The following is a 6000-nucleotide window of genomic DNA, read 5'->3' on the forward strand; positions in this document are numbered from 1 at the left end:
TTTGGTCCCCTCACTTATAATGAATTGTTCACACAGTCAGGTAAATTTTATTATTTTGCTTGGAGCAAGGCGACAACCTTCAAAAGGTTTTTTTCCTTCTTTTGTGAGCGTTGCTTTTTTGCAAAAGGTGATTTCACGATCCTCACCTTCATTCGCAGCTGAATATATCTGCCTCTACCTTATTCGCAGCTGAAGATATCTGCCTCTACCTTATTCGCAGCTGAAGATATCTACCTCCGCTCCATTCACAACTGAATATGTCTGGCTTTGCTCCATTTGCAGCTGAGGATGCCTGCCTTCGTTCTATTCGCAGCTGAAGATGTCTGCCTTCGCTCAGACATGGATCCAGAAGGGGGATGGCAATGGAAACTTCCACCCCTCGCAAGAGCCGAATAATATGGGAAAATCTATCTGCCCCGTAAAATATGGGACGATCAAACGAAGTTACACAATTCGCCCCTCCCGACACATCGTCCTGTATCCACGCCTGCACCATGGAGCTTTCCATTCAGACGACTCTCTATAAGAGGACTAAAATATGTAGCATTTTTTTTTCTTCTTTTCAGCAAAAGTAAGAATAGTGAAAAAGATCGGCTGCCAGAGTGGAATATTTGTGGCAGCCAAAGTCTCATCAAGACTCGCCGTCTTTCTTCCTCTGGCGGTTCTCTCAGCAAGATCTAAAATACGAGTGGGTGGAAAAACAATATGCCCAGTGACGTCAGAGCAAACTGCTTTCCTAAAAGCGATTCCTCTTCCCCTTGGCATTTCATCTTAGAAAAAACTTTTTTCCTCGGTTCTTTCATTTTCTTTCTCAACGGCATCAATATCATCTACTGAAGTGAAGAGAAACGTGCTGTGGGTCCGCATCTCCACCCTTTCCAGTCGAGCACAAGGAACCCCTTTGTCTATCAATTTAAATTCATGTGCATACTTTTTTTTCGGAAGCATACAACCGTTGTATCGGCGTGGATCGTGGATATGTCTGTCTGTGTGTGTGTGTGTGTGTGCGGATGTGCAATTCGGTACACATTTCTTTCACCCTTCTTGACGTAACAGCACTTGTGTTGTCCGGGCCATTCATGTGAAAGCCAATTAAATCTTAGGAGTAGACGCCAAAATCATAAGTGCCGTTTATTTATTATAGAGGAAGTGACTGAGAAGTGATGTAACGCACAGAATAAACGCACGATCAGCTCTCACATTTGAGCTCTCACTCTTCTGCGCTGGTTCAGGCTCCGAAAAGTGGGATCCATCTCAATCAATGTACATTCAGATGGTGGATCGCAGTCATATTGTGTGAGTAATGTTGGAATAAAGAGGGGGGGGGGCGGGAAAGGGTCTTTTTTATTATGTTCCGATAAATCGTACATGCTCAACCCATGGACCGCGGGCTGAATGTGGCCCTCAGAGTCATGTGATGTGACCGTTTAGTGCAGTATTTATCAACCGGGACCCCTCCTCAGATACTCCCGGGGGGGGGGGGGAGAGCACGGGTAAAACTCAAGTTTAAGGGGAGTTATGACAAGCTTCTTAGGGGGAAGAGGGCGCAAAGAGCTGTGGGGATTAAAATTCAGATATAAAGAAAAATGAAGCTTCAAGTGAAATATTGTAGGAAGAAGTGCGCCGTGCCTACTTTCAGAATGGACCAGAATTGCCCATATAGTCAGGGCCGTCTTAACACATGCGTCCACTGGGGCACAGTCTTGAATGTGTTATGGGACCCAACGATAATGTTATTGCATACCATATTTTTCTAGAATAAGTATGTAAATTTGTATATAGGTACTCGCATTAAGATAGAGACCCGTAATGCTGCTAAAATGGCCCTGCATAGAACCAGTGCCCTCTTAAAACATGAGACCATCTAGACATAGCCTTGACGAATCTCATAGGAGGATCCTACATTTGGTACCATGATTTGCGTAAGTAAATACGTAAGTTGTTATTTCCAGCTAAAGTAAGGGCTCTCCAGAACATCTTTTCACCTGAGGGCCCGTGGAGGGGAGACAGTTCTGCATAGAACCCCCACGAAAACTTTCACCGAATCAAGGGTCGACCTCGCTCATAAAAATTTTCTTCAATACCAATTCACTCAAAAACTTCTATAATATGAAGGGTGGCGCTATTCGATGAGAGGGGGGGGGGGCGGATAAGACAAGAGAGGCACGAGAAAAAAATATGATCCAAATGGAGCCATGGGCGAAGAAGGTTAAGAAACACTTATTTAGCGTGGCCCAGTTCCAGAGCACTCGAGTGACTCGCGGCACATTCTCAGATCACTGGAGTTACCCATGGCACTTTCCCAGATCACTCAAGTGGCCTGCGGCGCATTTACAAATCACTTATGTGATCCGCAGTCTCCTAAAGGTTGAACACGCTTGGTCTACAGAAACAGCGAGTATTTGATAGAGATAAATGACTTAAAAAACAAAGAAAAGACTTGGAGCTCGAGTCAAAAATGTTTCGCCTGGAATAAATGAATTATTTTGATCATTTGCGTCGCACCACGGTCATTTTCTGCACGCGAGGGCTAATTTTAGATCGTGACTTATAATTTATTGCCGATTCCGAACGGCAGGGTTGTTTTTTTATACTCATCGAGAGGTTAGTGCGCTAACCCCTCAATGAGGGACTCCCAGCGGTAGCAAATTTATCTGCGATAATGTCGCCGTTTCTGTTGTACCCCTTTGTCAGGAAAGATTTTCTGACAAGAACGAGCCTGGTATCGAACTCGCGACACCTCTAAACATCCTTCGGTACTAAGCTACCGCGCCCATGCCCTTTTTTAGGATTAAATGTATAGGAACGAATTGAGACCGAAGCAAAACGTCGTATAAATACGAAAGTCGTATAACTGAGCGACGTATAAACGGGGTTCCACTGTATAAGTCAGCCTGTACGAATCTTGTGTTTATAGCGCATTTTGGGGTATTTGTCGAATTTTACCTGGTCAAAATTAATTTTTATCGAAAAAGTGATGTAAGTGTAAAGCTTATAGCATTATTACATTAACTTATCATATTATTACACTTTTGAAGTATATACAGGGTGAAAAAAATATATTTTTTGCATATACAGGGTGTATGGAAAACATTTTAACACATGTAAGACTAACGTTAATTATACTTCTTAACCGAACATGCAACTCACACAGATTTCGCTGAGGAATTTCTAATGAATCGGTACATGTAGAAAAGTTCTGCGTGAGTGCGAGAACGAAGGCTCTGATGTATTTCTGTTGTTAGAATTGCGTTTGTTTCGTGCTCGTTGCTAATGCTGCCATCTGTGTTCCATATTTTGAAATGAAGGTGGTAAATATGCTTGAATTTTAATTTCGTGTAAGTATCATGTTAAATGCCTCTCTGCTCTCTGTGGAGAGACTTTTTCAAACGGGAGACCTGCTCGCATTCGCCTTGAAGTTGGGAAACCGCAGAAAACCAACTTCAGCCGACCACCACTGTACCGTAAATGGGGTCCGAACCCGGATCCTTCCGATGAGAGTTCAGCAAGATGCCCACGCGACCACACAGCGGCTCGTTAGTTTTGCTGAAGCGCTAATGATCTCACACACACACACACACAATTCCCTGGTAGCAATAATATTTTATTTATCAATATGAAATTGTATCTTATCCCATACAAAAACTTGACTCAGAAAACGAAATTTGTGATGTGACGATGCAAATTTTATTCCAAAACTGAAGATTTGTAGTGTTTTTAAGATTTTTTTTCTTGAGCGTTTTGTAACTTCTGATATCAATAAGAAAAAAATCGCGGTGCATTTGTATAAATTGGCGATTGTGAGATCAAATTGCTTGAGATGATGATCTCAATATCCGATATTTTAATTGAATTCAAAATATTTTGGAGAATTGACAAAGAGACGAAAGAGATTATTGATTTAAGTTATTAACTATACGGTGCCACCGGTGACGTTGCCCGCCCCGTAAAAATTTATGTACAGGGTGGACAAAAAGTCCGTAGAAACTTTAAAAGTTCATAAAAACCGGAAAAATAACCGAGAAATAAAAAACGGTTTGCAGGGTTAGCATCGTTAGACCACGGGAAATTGTCTAAGACAAGAAAAAATAACAAAACAGCCGATAGCTGGCGCTGGTACGAGTGACTTCGGTGGAAATATGCAAATGAGACGGTTGTAAGAACATGCGCTCCTAATCCACAACCAATTCACCGTTGTAAAACGTGTATGTGGACCTGCTGCACTCTGCCGTTGCTGGATTTGTGACTTGCCTGCAATGTGTTATCCCCTGTGGTGGTGGTCATGTGGAACACATACTGAAAAACTGAAAAATAAACGATTTGGAGGCATTCTGTTCGTTATTTGCGTATCTTTTCTTTGAGTTGTGTACATCAGTGCCACCTATCGGCTTTTTTTTGTGTTTTCTGTCTTCTCCTGTCTTAAAACAATTCCCGTGACCTAGCAATGCTAACCCTGCTTTTCATTTCGGTTATTTTTCCGGTTTTTTATGAATTTTTAATGTTTCCACGGACTTTTTGCCCACCATATGTATGTATAGCTCAATTAGCCAGTATTTTCCAGGCTCATCTGATAAGAAAGTGATTCAATAATGTTAAAAATTACAATAAAATGAAATCACAAATTTAAAAATTTATAAAAGTGCGTTAAATACAAAGTCACCGTTTTAAAGGAGCCTAACTTTGTGTTGTGCGTCTGTCAATGATAAAATGTGTCACGAATCACGAAATTAAGGCTGCATTTTTGCCGGAATTATTTTAAAAATCCTATATTTTATCCAAAGATTACACTCAAATACTCACAAAAGATTTATTCACGTGATTGTTGCTCGCATAACACAGCAGAAAAGAATACACTGATCAATGCTTCAATTGTACACACACCGAAAAAAAAAATACATTGATCAACGTAACGCTTGTACTCATAAATGAAGATTTGGTGTTGAACAAAAACCTATTTCACTCCGTTATTTGTTAAAATTCGAATCGCAATGGAAAACCCATTGGAATGCGCATCTTTTGTGTGGAAAAAAAATTGTTGCTTTTTTCTCTGATTGAAAACATAGAAAAATGGTGTAAAAGGGGTTTTTTCCGGGAAATTTCGGAAAAATTTAGAAAAAAATTGATAAAAATATTTTCGGCGGGAATGTGCTTACGGCTCCTTCTACATGTTAGCGAAGAATCCTAAAAAAATTGGAGTGATGCGAACAACGGTGTGGAGGGGGGGGGGGGGACTTTTATGAAGAACAAACGTAACGTACATGGAACATTCATATACTTTCTCATTTATATATATAACATACAGCATACATGCTCAACCCATGGCCCGTGTACCAAATGTGGCTCACGGCCTCAAACAAAATTTCGCAAAAAATTAATTAAGTGGGACATTTACAGACCACTTCCGTGGCACAGTTCACGTCACTCAAATGGTTCCCGGCACATTGAGTGATCTCTCACTCAAGTGACGCATGACATACTTCCAGAGCACTCGAGTGGTCCGCGGTGCAGTTCTAGATCAATTAAATCTTAAGTGATCTGTGGCACATTTACAGATCACTTAAGTCGTCCACGACAGGTTTTCAAACCAATGAAGTGGCCCGCACTCTGCTAAAGGTTGAGCACCCTTGATAATATAGTAAGGATGTTCAACCTTTTGGAGAATGAGGGCCACTTTACTTGAAAGTCACTTGAAAACGTATCGCGTGCCATTCAACTGATCGATAAAGGTGCCACTGGTGAATAAAATTATTTGTAAATTCATCGCAGGCCACTTAAGTCAGCTGAAAATGTGCCACAGGTCACTTAAATGATCTGGAACAGCGCTCCGGATCACTTACGTGATCTATAAATGTGCTGCGGGTCACCTAATTGATCTGTTAATAGCCGGTGAATTCATATATTGCGGACCATTTGATTGATCTGGAACAATGTCCAGGTCACTTAAGTGATCTGTAAATGTCCTTCAAGTCACTTGAATGATCCGGGAGTGCCGTGGACCAT

The sequence above is a fragment of the Pholcus phalangioides genome, unplaced genomic scaffold, assembly GCF_987345545.1.
Source record: "Pholcus phalangioides strain wild (caught in Gottingen) unplaced genomic scaffold, Ppha-v1.0 ptg000030l_1, whole genome shotgun sequence".
NCBI classification, from domain to species: domain Eukaryota; kingdom Metazoa; phylum Arthropoda; class Arachnida; order Araneae; family Pholcidae; genus Pholcus; species Pholcus phalangioides.